This window comes from Arvicanthis niloticus, chromosome 29 (assembly GCF_011762505.2).
Source record: "Arvicanthis niloticus isolate mArvNil1 chromosome 29, mArvNil1.pat.X, whole genome shotgun sequence".
Taxonomy (NCBI): domain Eukaryota; kingdom Metazoa; phylum Chordata; class Mammalia; order Rodentia; family Muridae; genus Arvicanthis; species Arvicanthis niloticus.
Genome location: NC_133437.1, coordinates 14523972 through 14540992, shown reverse-complemented (window position 1 = coordinate 14540992; position 17021 = coordinate 14523972). Strand labels below are relative to the sequence as shown.

Here is a 17021-nt window from a genome sequence, read left to right as displayed (position 1 = left end):
CCCAGCAATTTGGAGTGGTGATATAGCCCAGTGCTCACAACAGAGGTGATGGAAGCAGAAGAATCAGGAATTCAAAGTCATCCTCTTTGTTGACTACATAGTGAGCTCAATGCCTGTCTGGGCTAAATGACATACTGTCTCAAAGACAGTGGGGAAGAGAAATAGAGAACATTACTTGTAACTCATGTGGAATTTTAAATATTTGGGTCATTCTCTGTTTTAGTTATGGTTTCTATTTCTGTGATGAAACATCATGACCAGCAAATGCGAGTTGGGGAGGAAAGGGTTTATTCAGCTTACACTTTTACATTGCTGTTCATCAACAAAGTACGTCAGGATAAGAACTCAAACAGTGAAGGGTCCTGGAGGTGTAGGAGCAGCTATAGAGGCAGTGGAGGATTACTGCTTACTGACTTTCTTAAAGAACCCAGAACTAGCCAGCCCAGGGAAGACACCAGCCACCATGAGCTGGGCTCTCCATCACTTATCACTAATTGAGAAAACTTCATACAGCTTTATCACATGGAGGCATTTCCTCAGTTGAGGCTTCTTCCTCTCTGATGACTCTAGGTTGAATCAAGTTGACACACAAAGCCAAACAGTACAATCCCTTACAAGATTATTTCTTCTGTATCTCCTCTGATAGCTACATAACCTCATTAGTCAGCTGCCACCTAACTCTGCCCTGACTAGGGAAATGATAGTAGATATTATTGTTTTTTTTCCTATGACTTTCCATACACTGCTGAACAAAGTATTCACCTTCCTTTATTTCATGTAACTTCCTCTGTATGATAGGATGCAATTGTATATTAACCTCAAAGGTGTTCAGAATGTATTAGAAACACCACAGAGGATTCATCCTGAAGAATCAGCATTTGATCTACAACCTAAAGGGAAAGGAGGAGTTAAACAGAATCATGGAGGAGGGTTGTAGGTAATAGTGTAGATAATAACAACATCTGCTGCAAGCACATACCAGGAAGTATGCATGTAACAGAAGAGAGCAAGACAGAAGGTATAAAATGCTGGTGCTCTCAGGCCAGATCGCAGTGGCATGGAGCCCTGTTAGGAACTCTGCCTTCCATCCCTTTTAGAAGCATCCCTGCTTTTGATATTATAGAGCAATTCTTTCTTCAGATTTCTCTGCCTGTTGATACTGCTTTGTAGATCACTCAGCCCATGTCAGAGAAGGTTCATTGTACAACAGATAGTAATTAGCACAACGGTCCAGAGCTGACAGAATGCAGAGACTGAGACTCTAGAGCACTAAACCCTAAACAGAATGTCTTTAATAAACCCTTCTCCTAAGGCTCGGGAATCTTTTCAGAAGACAAGGTTTTCAGGAAGGTTATAAGATTCAGATGTAAAACAGGATCTTCCAGAAATAACAGGAATGATGCACATATGAACTCAAAGAGATGATGACAGCATCCACACATCCCCGTAGGTTAAGACCAGATACAGTGTAAGAACAGAGATGGGGGAATAGAGATAAAGTTCCAGCTCTGAGGAGCTCTTTCCAGCTGACACCATCTGGAAAAGGGAACATCAGGCCAGGCCCCAATCTACCAGAACTTGGACAACACAAACAGACTCCTTTTTTATTTCTGTACTTTGGGGTTTTTTTCTAGTATTTTACTCAGTAGATTTTTCTTTAGCTTGTTGGTTTTGATTTTAGCTTTTTATTCATTGGCTTTTTGTTTGAGAGAGGGAGCATGAAGTTTGGTAAGGAGGGAAGTTGAGAAGATCTGAAAGAAGTTGAGAGGGGAAAATGAGATCACATGTATAAATAATATTTAATAAAAATAAATCTTTTAAAAGAAAACTTATTAAACTGTTGGATTGGGCAGAAAATTCTGATAATTCAGCCACTATTACATCTTTAGGCTATAATGAGTTAAATGTATCTAAAGTCATTGTACTTTTTTCTGTTTTGTTTTAAACTCTTTAACTTCTTAGATTGTGTGATCATGGATTCACAATGATGCAGCTTTCATTTTTGAAATACAAAAAAGTAAAAAATTAATTAAGCATGCATTAGCAGCCCAGAGGTGCAGATTCCTACTGTCATTTTGCTTCTTTCTGGTAAATATAAACACATTTTTTTTTCAGGAATATTTTTAGATTGCTAATGATTTACTGCTTCTAGTATTATTCTGGAATCCTTAAGACTGGTGTATATCGATAAATATTTATTTAAACATCAGTGTGACTAATGCAGACAGCATGGGGATACTTCATGGCATCATCCCTCCCTGTCAGTGCGCCCCAGCACTGCTACCATTCAAGGGAACCGTGTGCTGCGTATCCTTGTTCTCTACGTCATTGCACCACACCAAGCTATGATTGGAGACATTTTGGTCAGCCTTCTAACCCATGTCATCAAAATGAGCCACTAGCACAGTCAGCAGAAGTTGTAAGAATTTTCAAATTTATATATTTCAGTAGTGTCACCAGATACAATACTGAAACATACAAGAGCATTATTAAATTATTTTATGAAATTATAATAGCAAATAACTAAATAACAATGTATCCTGGATTTATTTGACATCTATCTTTCAAGTTTTTGGGTTTTTTTAATTTCTTTTATTTTATGAAGGTTTCACCTACATTTGTTTATGTACCATGTTTGTCTACCATGTATATATCTGCTGCCTATGATGGTAGAAAGAGCACATAGGTCTCCTAGAACTGGAGTTTTAGATGCTTTTGAGCCACCATCAGGTGCTGGGAACTAAAAGCAGGGTCTCAGCAGTAGCACCACGTTCTCTCAGCTGCTGCGCCATCGCTTCAGGAGCTCATCCAAAAGTCTGAGTGAAGCCTTACTTATTGTATAGCAGAAAATCTAGGAAAGACATTTTCCACAAAAATCTTTTTTAAGAACTTCTATTATTTTTTCCAAAATCCAACCTCGCACACACACACGCACACACACACACGCACACACACACACAGACACACACATACATACACACACCACATGACACCAAGAAGTTTTATCTAAAGAGATTAGGATTACATATAAACAAAGTCTTGGTTACTTATTCATAAAAATGTTTAAATGAATTTTTTTCTCTCAGGTTTTCTGAGAAAAATGTTGCAGAGACTAAGAGTAGAGCCGTATCATAGTGTTTCCAATCCAGTATTACTTTGGCAACAAATATGGGAAATCAAATGTAGAAATATGTAAATTCCATAACCATGTATCAAAAAATGTAATTTAGAGTTTCTGGTGTCCAACAAAAGCCTAAGAGATAGATAGGAACAAAGTGCCTCCATGTTAGACACACACAGAAGGTGTCACACATTTACTGGATGACTTCGGTACCTACTCCTATGACAACATTCATTGAATAGGCATGTATGAGAGCTGATAGCAGGACCTGCTCTACCTCCAAACTCCATGGAAATCGATGTGAATCATCAGGAGTCCTTCGTGCTCCTAGCTTCATAACTCAGACATTTATACAGCAGGGTTTCTGAGAATCCCCACAGGGAATAATTTATTTGACTGAGTTTCCAGATGTTCTTAAGCTTAGCACCGTCAAACAGCTCACCTCTGTTGCGTGCTCTCCAAGATTGAGACATACATACATTCTAACCACCCAAGGAGCAGTACTTATTCTCCATAGTACTGATCTGGGATACAAACTAAAATTCTTTAATCATCAGTGATTTTATAATAATATGAGGAGATTTCAAACTCAATTACCGTAGGCATTCAGGATTTGCAGCCCCATGGGGAGAGCAACAATACCAACCAACCAGAGCTCCCAGGGTCTAAACCACCAGCCTGGGAGCACATAGGGAGGGACCCCATGGCTCCAGCTGTATATGTAGGGGAGAATGGCCTTGTCAGGCATAGGTAGGGGAGGAGGTCCTTGGTCCTGTGAAGGCTGGATGCCCAGTGTGGGGGAATTCGAGGGTGGGGAGGTGGGAGTGGGGGGGAAGCACATCCTCATAGAAGCAGGAGGGGGGGGGTGGGATATGGGGTTTCTAGGTGGGGTAAAATGGGTAAAGGGGATAACATCTGAAATGTAAATAAAATATCCAATAAAAACTAATTTAAAAATAAATAAATGAAATTTTAAAAAGAAAAGAAAATCAAAAGGCCCCAGGGAAGAGGGAAATGTCCCCATATACCAGAAAACAAAAGATTCTGCATATTTTCTCGTCCTTTAATTATTTTCCGACATTTTTTTACTTACATTTTATACATTTTTTTCTTTGTCTGTATGTCTGCTATTAAAGTCTATGAAATTTAAAAAAAAAAAAAAGAAGAAGAAGGAAAGAAAGAAAGAAAACCCTCTAGTGTGCCTGTGGGATCACCTCATGTTCATGTTCTTTGTATGGTCCTGTTTAGGAAGTTGTTTGCTTACCACATCAATGGCCTTGCTCTGAGTAATGAGATCACTTTTTCTGAGTGATAGGACACATGTGAAAACATTCAGCACCACCTCATTCGCAGTTGCAGGATAAATCCATTAAAGCACTGGGCCAAAGTATAAATAAATTCTTGCATAGCATTTAGAAACTTCTATAGACTGTCTTTGTTTCTACAGGCTACAAATAGAATATGTGTAGTTCCTACATTTCAAACATAATTTTATGGGATTGGTTTAGTTTGTGTGGCAGATGCCTTCTAAAAAGAGTTCAAACATGTTTTCCAAAATAATAAAAAAAAAAATTAAAACTTTACAGCTGTTTCTCTTCAAACTGTACCAAAGGAGTTTGAGCTATGTGTTCTGAGTTATTTAAGTTTCCCATTAAACATTATGTAAGCTGCTGTATTTCAGGTGACTAGTGAATGTTAAAGGCTATTCTCTGAAGTAAGACTGTGATCGGGGATTGCCGAAGATCCTGTAGTCATAGGGTCTCCTGTTCCCCACTGCACAACAACTAAATGATGTACCAGCTTCTGGGCCTTCCTCTGTCCCTGTCCCTGTTTGTCTCTGTAGGCTCTCTTGAATCATACTCACGTCTTTCCACACCTGGATGTCCATGTGTTCAGGGAATCTCAGCTTAGGTCAGCCCGCTTGTATAGCAAGCCTACCCACTGGTCTATCTCTCAACCATGTAATTGTCCTTTGTTTATATAATCAGTGGTAGATGTAATTTAAAAAAAAAAAAATCAAGGTACTGGTTGCTAAAAATATGAAGAAGAAAATTAATTCATTTGTTTTTAGTGAAATGAGCTTCAATTTTTTATTTTGTGATTATAGAAGGGATACATGGTCATTCCAAACAATCAGAAAACATAGACAGCAAGGATGAGCTGGGAGCCCCTAGTCTTGTCTACATGGGGATGAGCAGCATTACCAGTGTATCAGCTCTGTATCTCTCAGTACTTTTCTGGTCTCTGTTTGGTTTACAAAACTAGGCTCACAGAGTGTATCATACAACCTGATATTAGATACAAATACCTGGAAATTTTTCTCTTAGATAAATTATTTCAACATAATTTGAAATTCCAGTCTATAATTATTTTCATTTTTCTTTAATCTATCATCCATTGTATTTTTTTACAATTATTATTGGAAAATTCATTGTACTTATTTTAATATAATATGTAGTATAATTTTTACTAACTGGTTAATTCTTGTGGTAGAGTCCAAAAAATAGAACTAGTAGAACATCAGAAAAATAAACCTGTTAGTCTTGTATCATATTTTATCACAATTCCTTCAGAATCTCTGAACTATTTTGACTTCATGACTACTGGTTGCTTTGTGCTTTTTTATAATATATTTCATTTTGCTTATAGCTAAATCATTTTAATAAACAGGTATTATCTCATTGTTTAAGCTTTTGTGTTTATTAATGAACTCATTTGTGTGTATTTGGAGTGTATATGCGTGTGTGTGTGTGTGTGTGTGTGTGTGTGTGTGTGTGTATGTATACTGTGAAAGTGTCTCCATGTGTTACCTAGGCTGGCATTGATATTCTTGTGTCACTTTCCCTATAGTTCAGGTCTGTCATTCTTTTTTGCTTTCTCACATATTTATCAGTTATTAAATTTTATCATTTATCATTACCTATTCATAACTTTAGCTAATTTGCAGTAAAGATCTTTATTTCCTATTGCTTTGGAGGTTCTAATATCCTAAAGTTTAATATTTTTCCAGCGTATCATCTACATTTTAGTTATTGAATTTATACTTTTAATGTTTTCATGTCTTAAGCATTATAATAAACAAGATAGATAAATAATGATAGATGATAGATAGATAGATAGATAGATAGATAGATAGATAGATAGATAGCTTGCTTTATGTTATTTACCTGTACATAGTTCATAGATCAGAAAGCTAAGTTCTAGATAAGTTAGATTTGCTCAAAAAAAAAGTAATTTTCCCGTTCTGTGTTCTTGGATAGATTCATCCTATTCCAAGAACCATCCTTTCAGTTACTATTACACTGCTGTGTTAATTTTGGTTTGATTCCTCAGTGACAACTACTATATTAAACATCTTAATTGGACATTTAATGTATTTAATTTTCACTGTAATTCTGTTAATTAGTACTACATTTTTATAAGTATTTGTAAATAACTGAATGAAGTTGAATTTTAATGTGGTTCAATTGCTTGCTTAAAAACCACTGTATTAACACAATAGAGACATAATTGCAAGCTTAGCGAATTCAGAGACTGGGTTAATACCTATGTATCTTCAAGATCGGTAAGGGTAGAAAGCACTGGGCATGACTAAGAGTATTAGCTACTATTCCTTTTATTAAAACACTGTCTTACCAGGGCTTTTAGCTGAACTATGTGTATCTTTTCTTGGAAAAGCAACTGTAATTATTAAAACTGTAAAAAAAAATTGTAAAGTATAAGAATAATAATTCTTTTTCTCATACTTTCTATGGAAATTAGAATTGTCTAGACTTCTCTGTTTACTCAGCAAATATTTTCCCTCTCTTTACTAATGAATGAAGTTTAATGTTGAATGAAAACAACTTATTTTAAAGCTGTCCTTTTTAAATTATAAAATTGTTGCATTGTGCAGGCATATACATATATACATGAATAGACAGAGCAGAAATTTCATATGACAGTATCAAATGTTCTGCCTATTCTCTATTTGTATTTGATTCCTAAAGTTGCTAATACTCTATGGCTTTTTGAAGTTGCAGCTCAAGTTGTTTGAAATATTTACATATGTATTTATCTATATGGAGAATATTAGACAGGAATGTCTAATTCTTGCAATTTGGGTTTTTCTAAAATTTAAACTTTTTTAGTGTCAAATGGGAAACATACAATTGAATTAATATATATTTTCTTTGGTCATCAAAACAAACTTCTTTTATTATACAACTTTAATTTTATCACAATTTTTATGTTAGTTGCAAAGTAAACACTGAGGTGGTTTTAAAACAAGGTAGTTTTATTAGCTTCCCCGTGTGTTTACCTAGCTGTTGGGACTGCAGCTCTCACTTTCTCTTTACATGCTTTGATTAATGGTGTGCTGGACTTGTTCCAGGGTACACTGGTTATGGTCAGGTCACTTCAGTGATGATTTATTGATTGAGCTTACAACTCTAATAAGTAAAATTGGTCACATGCATTATTATGCATCTGCCAATAACATCAAGAATTACATTGTAAAATAAACTTGTCCTGAAAGATTTTTTAACAGTCTAAGTAGTCAAGAAGGACAAAGAATTCATATATTTTAAATAGTGTGCAATATTAAGCACCGTCTTGTAGCCTTTTAAAGTGGAGCTATGAAATTATCAGGAAATTAGTCTTGTAAGTGCATGTGTTTTAATTTCTAATTTAATGAAACCTGAAAATAATATACTTCAATTGAACTTCCAATTTATTTTTAAATATTTTATTTATATAAATAATATAATTTATTATAAATATAAATATTAAAATATAAATTTAGAATAAAATAAATGATATAATAAAAATGAAAACATTTTAATTTTCTAACTTTCTCTTAGAACAATCCTTACTTAAAGTCTTCTCCATCCCCCCAAGCTAATGCATAAGTTCAAATTGAAAATTACTAACCGATTTTGGTTTATTTTAAAATAAACTTAATAGGGATATGTGTACATCTTTCTGAGTTTCAAGTAAAGGTGTTTCTGTGTTTGATATGTTTCTATGACTGAACAATTTTATACCTAAAATTTCTATAAACTATATATTTGGTTTCCTAATAATCATTATTTCAAATATTTTTAATCTCTTAACAAAATAGGGTAATTAATTTGCAAATCCTTGTGATCCCTATATAATAGATGTATTTATCAGGAGAAATAACCCCTTCTTACGCTTTATTATTTGATATTGAAAATTCTTACTTTCAATAAAATAATATTTATTCAATATTTTTCAATATTAAAATACACTTTCATTATTTAATGTGCCATAGGCCATAAACAGATAATAGTCATATATGTCTACAAAATATTTATTAACAAACTGGCTTTTAAATTTATGTAACTAAATTATATATAAATATATAATAACATATTTTTGTAATTGTGTAATATATTATATATACTATATAATATAAAATAATAATATTATATATTTATATAAAATACAACTATATATAATATATAATTATATATATATATGGATATATCAAATGCTATGCATACTTCTGAATGTATGACGTCCTGAAAACAGAGCTTGAATTCTCTTTGGAGAACTGTGGAATAAGGAGATGTGATGAGCTTGGAATCCCAAGCATATTGAGCTGAGTCTGGCTTCGAAGATGAATGTGTTTCTAAAGGCATTATAAATAACAATGTACATGCTTGTAAGTGTATGGACTCCTAGCATTTCTTTTCATAATTGATCCTCATTGTAACCCTGATGCATCTGGATGTTTTAGCAGATTCCGTGGCTGCCAATCTTGAAGCTATATTTCATTTTTTTTTTATGTTTTTAAATGTGCTGCTATGTAATCCAGCCTTTATACAATCGACTACCTTTCTCAGTTTCATTGTTATGGAGGTGTAACCATGTGTCAAAATCGAGCTAACTGGACACAGAGGGAAATGATGTGTCCTTCAGATGATCAATAGAATCCATGTCTCTCCCCACTCTATAACCATATTAGAGAATTATTGTAAGGTACTCATCCCAGGAAAAGGCTAAGCAGCAAGGAAAGAGAAATCATCCTCCAATGAAAATTTTATGGATTATCTATTGTTCGACCTCATTTAGAGAGACAGTAGTTATTAAGTGCAGACTTATACTGAGTCTGTTGCCATAATTAAGAGTGAAGCTACCCAGAAGAAAAGACATGGAATTAGAGCACCAAAGCCCAAGTCATGTTGCATGAATTATTGATAAATCTTCCAGAGCAGATGGAATGAAATAATAAGAGATATTTGATAATATTATTTATTTAAAATTCTTTTATAAATATAAAAAAAAGAATATCAGAATAAACAATGCTTTAGAAAAATTTCTCCAAATCAAACATTGGGTAGAGAGAAACTACTGATCGGCAGTGAAGCAAAAAAAATACAGTAGTAGGAAACCAGGAAGAATGGAGTGTGTGTGTGTGTGTGTGTGTGTGTGTGTGTATTCAGGACTTCATACATTCAGAAGTGTATATATATATATATATATATATATATATATATATGTATATATATGTGTGTGTGTATATATATATATATACACACACACACACGTGTGTGTGTGTGTGTGTTAGAGACTGTGAATTTACAGAAAGACAGAGATACAGAATATTCTTGTCTCCTTACAGCCAAAGACTGATACATCATCTGTTGCTGAAAGGAATTTGGTAGACAAGATCTTTCCTAAAGGAAATTAGAAATCTCTCCAAGAGTGCTCACTTTTGCAGCACATTTTAAAAATTGGAATGATAAAAAGGAGATTATGGCCCACATCATGGATGACATACAAATTCATGAACTATTCTACATTTTCACACCAGGAATAAGTAATCACAGAGGAAGTAATCAAAAGTGGAATGAAACACACCACAACAAGAAAGTAACAGGAATGGATAAACCCTGTAATCTCTGTTCCAAATAAAAAGATAGAATAACAAATTAGATTGTAATACAGGATCCATTTTTTCAGTGCATCAGCAACAACCAAACAAAACCACACTTTACCAGTAAGGACAAAATCACCATAGGGTTAAAGAATTGAGAAAGACATTCCAAGCAAATAGAACCAAGAAGAAATCAGGTAGAACTATTATAATATCTGACAAAATAGACTCAAGCCAAGACTATTAAGAAGAGATAGGGAAGGACAGTAGGAAGCATGAAACTTCTTTCTATATGTGATAATTTAGCAATTTTCTTTGCTCATATAATTGCAAGAAATTTTAAGGCATAGAAACTTTAAAAGAAAATATTTTCAGTGTTCTTATGAAAATAGCATTTAAACTTAATAGAAAATAGAGCATATTTTAGCTTTTTTTTTTAAAGCTGGCAATTGGAATTGATTTATTATCCAGAGAGCTGTTTAACAAATGCTCTTTTATGATCTTGTCTTGTGCCAGTTGGGCAAATTGGCATCAAGCTTCTAACTAAAAGGTTAAGAGAAAAACACGAGGTTTGACATCACCTCGCCCCACCTAATGACTTCACTTTCCATTTGATTTACTGTTGTCTGGCTGTTACTCAATTGAATAAGAGAAAATTTTGTAGTTAACCAGAGGAAACCTGCCTACTCTGCTTCATCTAACTATGCAGTTTAACAACAGTGTAAATGATCTGGAAAACTTGTTAAGTGAGTTATTGTTAGGCATAGAACTTGTGAGGTGTGAGCAGAGTAAGATAGTATTTTCTGTTCCTTTACTACACATGTGATGGTATCAGTCTTAGTCCACTCATGGTGCTATACTAAAATGCAATATAGTCTGTTGTTGGGCTGTGGCGTCGGAGTGGATCCTGTGGGTTGAGTTGTGGGTCCCATGGGGGCTGACCCAAGGGGCTGGGGCCCCAGAACATAGGGCTGTGGGAAGCCATGGAACTCTGTTCAGTGGGTGGAGGGAACACAGTCTGGGCTCCCATAGGAGCCAGAGCTCTTGAGTTGGGGATTCCTGGGCCAAGAGGCAGCCTGGAATCAACGGGTCTCAGGCCCTTGGGTTCTCAGGCATTGCTAAGAAGCTGTGGAAAGGCCGGAGTGGAGGGTGCACCAGCTAGATCAACTTGCAGCGGAAGGGGGAAGGGGGAAGGATGAGCTCCATCTGGATGATATTCTTAGTTGCCTCGGCTCACTTGGCTGGGTCTCTATGGCTGGAGCCTAGAGAGTGCATTAGCAGGAGATTAGACTGTCGCTCTGTAGTTGAAGACCTTCTCCATGGTTCCCCATGGTGGGTCCCAAAGAAGAGAGATAGTACGTGGTCTTATGATATAGGTCTTAAGATATTTATTGTCATGGCAGAAAATGGATGAAGCTATACCTCTGGTATTCTCGGGGCAAACTCCTGAGGGTCTCCAGCATTAAAAGACCAGGGCCTCTCACAGCCCACTGCCCCACAGTGTTTAATATATATGTTAAAGTTATTTATTTCTCTCAGTTCTTTGTCTGTGAATTTCATGATCAAGATACAGTCTAAGATTGATTATTAAATGGGGGCCTTCCTCCTACACAGTCACCTGCTATGCTGGCTGGTTTTATATCAACAAGACATAAGTAAGGAAGGAATCTCAACTAAGGAAATACCGCCATAAAATTGTTCTGTAGGCAAGCCTTAGGGCATTTTATTAATTAGTGATCGATCTATTGGGGGAGAGCCCAGTCCATTGTGGGTAGTGCCATTCCTAGGCTAAATGCCCTGGGTTCTTTAAGTAAGCAGGTTGAGTAGCTATGTGGAGCAAACCAGTAAGCAGCACTTCTCCATGTCCTCCACATGAGGACTTGCCCCCAGGTCCTGCTTTGGCTTCCTTAGATGCTGAACAGCCTTAGGACTTATGAGCCCTTCCCTCTCAACTTTCTTTAGTCATGGTGTTTCAGCACAGCAGTGGTTACCCTAAGACTCTTGGTAAGAGAGATCAGTGCTAAAGCTGACGTGGTTGAAAGCAGAAAAGTGAAAAGAAGTCTAGAGCTTCCAGCTTTCTTATAAGACACCAATGCGTTCATAAAGCAGACCTGTAATGATCCTGGTCACTTTCACTGCCCACATTGGAAATACAGATTTCTGGCAGGAGTTCTGAAGAGCATCATCAATCAGGCCATTGTAGTATGTCTCTCTTTTGAGTAGTTGTAAATTAGATAGAACATTCGCTTACCACAGCACAGGTTGGGGCCTTATTCAGCATTCTGTCACCATGTAGTGTGTTTTTTCTTCTTAGAGCTTATCTTAATACATTACTTACCTGAACTATATAACTTTTCATGTTTGTACAGAATCATCCAGGCACCTGATACATTATACAATTTTCTCCTTAAAAAGATATCTCTAAATTTGGTCAGAGATGAACATGTATAAATTTTAATTTTTTATATATAAATTTTAAAGACAGCCTGGGCTATGTAGGAAAATCCTGGCTCAAAATGAATAAATAAATAAATAAATAAATAAGTACATAAATACATAAATACAGAAGACAGAAGAAATCAAAATACTGAGGTAAATCTAAAATACCAAGCAAGGAAGGAAAGCTGACTTCAAAATTAAATTGTGTCACATATCAACCTTGTACCTTGTTTGAATTCTTCCAAACCTGTGTCTTTCTATGCTCATCACTGTTTTGTGTTAAGTCCTTATATAGATCCTTCCCAGATTTACTTTTTTTTTTCTTCTTTTTTTTTTTTTTTTTTTTTTTGGTTTTTCTAGACAGGGTTTCTCTCTATAGCCTTGGCTGTCCTGGAACTCACTCTGTAGACCAGGCTGGCCTCGAACTCAGAAATCCGCCTGCCTCTGCCTCCCAAGTGCTGGGATTAAAGGCTTGCGCTATCACCTCCCGGCTCTTCCCAGATTTCCTATGTTGCAGACTCAACTAGTACTCTAAAATGTTAGTTTCAAACCTCTTAATGAGTCCTCTGGTTTTCAAGATAAAGTTCAAATGCCTTAGGTAATACACAGAGCCTTTCATAAGCTTGGCTTTGCCTAACTCTACTTTGGAAATTGCAAAGTGGCAGGCCATTAGCAGAAAGTGCACATCTGTATTTAACCTCATTTCCTTGTGTTTTCTTTAAAAGTTGGCATTGGCATTTTAACTTTAAAAAGGGACATTTCTGACATCTTGAACTTAGAAGATTGTCCCCACATACAGTGGCAACTAATTATTCCAACTGTTTGCTGAATATATTCACTTTTTTTTACTTAAAGTCTTTTTTTTTTTTTTTTTTTTTTTTTACTTTTGGAGAGGATAGTTATCCTTTTGATTACTTAAAGTCATTAATTGTATCTTTGTAGGTGAGGGGGGCACATGCCACAGTATACAACAAACAGTTCAGAGGCCAACTTGAGAGACGCAGTTTTTTCTGCTCACCATGTAGGTCCTGGAGATCAATTCCAGGCTACCAGGCCTGGACAGAAACACCCTTATTCAATAAGCCATGTTGCTGTTCTTCAATCTTTAATTCTCTGTAAATTTCATTCACAAGTTTCATACATCGGTATAACTTTGGGCATTTGATTTGGCATCTCCTTCTAGTGTCTTTATGCACCATTTTTAAATGATCATCATCTATCGCACTGGACTGCAGCAAGTTTCTCCAATGGCTGCTGATCATTTCTGCTTGAGACTTCCTCTTGCTTTTCCAGATCTGTGTCACACTGGCCCATGTAGGGGCCAAACTGTAGGACAAGCACCACGTTCTTCAGAAACTCCCTCAACCTCCCTTCTATCTACTGGCCTCAGAGACCATTACATCTACCACAAGTGTTCTGTGGCTTTTTTTTTTTTTTATTTTCCTTGTAGTTGATACATTTTTTAAAAAAGAAAGAAAAAAAAACCACTATACATGCAATGTCTCTTTCCATCATAGACTCTGCCTCTTTTAGCAGAACAGTAACTGACTTAACTTCCCAGTTTATAATTTGCCATATCTAAATTATGGGTTTATAACTTGCTGGAGTTAGAAAATTTTTGCAACTGAATATTGTAAACTGTAGAGAACATTGAAAATTAGTTTCACACACTAATAACCAAGATCTGATAAGCAAGCATTCTTTTACTATATTGAAGGTAGACCTAGGATTTTGAGTTTTCTCTGCTTTTTCTTTTCTCTTCCCAATGTGTATAATGGGTTGTCATCATTCTCCCTTTTTCCATCTCTGTATTATCTATTTGGAGCATCCTTAATAATTTTTTAATTTTTTAATGATTTGTACTGTCATTCTCCGGAATTTGTCTCTTTAGAAAAATCATCAAAAATTAGAGCAATAAACTGTGTGTAAATACATTTTAATGTGTGACTCTGTTTTCTGTGAAGACTGATGTGTGAGTCTGTTTTCTGATTGATTTGATTTCTATTTCCTAAGGTACTTTATTTTATTGATTCATTAAACATGTAAATGTACTCAGGTTTGTAATTTGAATGTGAACTAAATTGACTCATGTTTGCCTGCACGTTGCCATCAGAAAGGAAGACATGAGATACATGTTCCATGGACCCACCCTCCATCACAGACATTAATGAATTCATGAAGCACTCGGTCTGTCCTGTAATTCAGAATCTTAAATCATCTCATCCTTCTCCCCACCCCAGTGTAAGTCAGATCTTTCCCATGATTCTTTTTTAGATTAATATTGAGATATGAAAATTGGTATCCAATTGGATTTGGAGAGCCAGAAGAAATAGTGAGGTGCTATGGTTCAAAACAGGAAAATAAGAAGTACAAGCAATTCAAACAAACACATGGGGACTTTTAAGACAGAGTGATGCAGTTAATCATTGAGGATTGTATTCATGAACAAGCTTTGAGAAGAGGAATTTTGTGGATCATTTATTCATTTCATATTTAATTGTTGTGCTAAAAAGGTGAATCAATAATGCCTGTTAAAAGATATGTAACAAGCTTTATCATAGTTTTGTCCTAATTCAGGGAACAAAGTATATTCCCATTCTCCACTGAGAATCTTAATAATGTAGCATACTGAGGTAGAAGCCCTTCAATCTTGTATCTGTAGAGAACACAGGTCCTGAAAGTATTACAATTTAGTTTACCTAACTTGACCCTCCAGACATCACATGTAGGAGAGTCACATGTAATTTCTTAACCTAAAATGTTTTCTATCCAAATACGTTTTAATCAAATCTACCATAGAGCCTTTGCCTATCCTTTCCTCTATTCTCTTCAATTCTTTTCCTTCCTAACTTCATGTGCTAGTTTCTGCTAGATCCATTAAGTCTAGGTAGGGGTGCCTTTATGTACATGGGGGTCGGGCCATCTATGAAGCAGAAGCAGCCTTCAGAGGCTGCAACACTGAAGAAAAAACTGACTTTCTCACCACAGACGCCATCAGTCGGCAACAGCAGAAATGAACTTCATACCCCTATGCAGGGATTTTGATTGGCATGAACTTGTACAAGTCTCACACATAGAGTCCCGTCTACCACTGCGCAGGTGCGGCAGCCTGGCCGTGTCCTTATTGATCATTAGCCCTTGAAATCAATCAAACGAATCTTTGATGTGTAAAAATGGTGTTGGATTTATAAATGGTACATTTGATAACTAGACTCTAAAACCAAATACTTTTTTGTAAATTAAAATTCAGAAATGCACAGGTAGGCTCTAGCACAACTATGCCAGGGAAGAATAGGCAGGGCAAATGAGTAAATCATGGCTTTTATGAAAATAAGGATGGGTCATTATACTGTTTTCATGGCGAGCTTTGACTTGCTATGTTGTATAAACAAAGGAATTAAAAGTAAGCCTCTTTCCAGAACAATTCTGATTTGTTCGTAGTTTTGTAAAATACCCAGCCAAAAAATTTAAATGGCTGTGGTGCAGTATTGTGCAACAAATTAATATGAATCAAAGGGGGTTGGTGGTTTCATTACAATAGCCTTGATAAATTAAAAGTAATAAATTCAGTTGAAATCCAGGCTCACAATCAGAAAGCTGTTCTTATAATCCTAAGTAGTATTTTTTTTTCCTGTTCTCATCGGTATTTCCGCTGGGTTTATTCATAGGGGCGGAGGCATGGTCTGTGACTCCCTCCTCTGTTACTCCACCCTCCTGCAATGTGGCAACTAACTTTCAAAACTGAAAACATGATGTTTCATAGGAGCCTGTTATTCAGTTTCCAAAATTCACTTGACATTAGTCTGAGATATCCATGCCCTTTGGCATGTGTTCATTCAGGAAAGCGAGACCATTTAGTACTTAATTCCTGTAAGATAATATCTGTAGCTGGTGAGGTATGGGAGATGGAATAATTTGATGACTCTCTGGACAAAACCGAAGTGACTCTCTTGGGACCAATAGACTAGGAATTGGTCTGTCTGCATGAATTTCAGTTTCCTTTCTTATCAACTTTGTGTCTGAAAATTTCTGAATGAAGCTTCCTATTAGGCTTGCCTACTCACTTTCCTGGCTTCAAGTTTTTTCTGTCTGATAGCTTGCCATCTTCTTTTTATAACCAAAGACACTAACAGTGGTCTCCCTTTGCTAGTGGCTTTTGTCGTGATGGTCCAAGACATACATTTTACTTTATTTCTTGCTTGCTTTGGTGTTTTGTTTTGTTTTGTTTGTTTTGTTTTGTTTTGTTTTGTTTTGTTTTGTTTTGTTTTGTTTTGTTTTGTTTTGTTTTTCAAGACATGGTTTTTCTGTGCAGCCCTGGCTGTCCAGGTATTTGCTCTGTAGACCAGGCTGGTAACAAACACAAAGATCTAACCTCATCTGTCTTCTCAATGCTGGGATTAAAGACTTGCTCCACATCGCGTGGCCACAATATTCGTTTTATAAAACATAGAAGCTTTATACTTGTCATAACCAACATAGTGATAGCAATAAATGCAGTCACTATTTAGCACTGTTGTGTTCCCCTCATGCTGTGGCCATCAGACTTAGCTCTGCATACTGTCACTTCATCCTCTGTCA

At 35.9% G+C, this 17021-nt stretch overlaps 1 protein-coding gene and 1 non-coding gene across 3 annotated transcripts in view; both read left to right on the top strand.

The window, feature by feature from the left end:
• The window catches only part of Xrcc4 (X-ray repair cross complementing 4), a 202862-nt gene that overhangs the window by 139539 nt on the left and 46302 nt on the right, over positions 1–17021 (top strand). The gene's annotated exons all lie outside the window — the stretch shown is intronic.
• Positions 9833–9934, top strand: LOC143440505 (U6 spliceosomal RNA). The gene has a single exon (XR_013108159.1). It is a non-coding gene; the product is annotated as a U6 spliceosomal RNA (small nuclear RNA).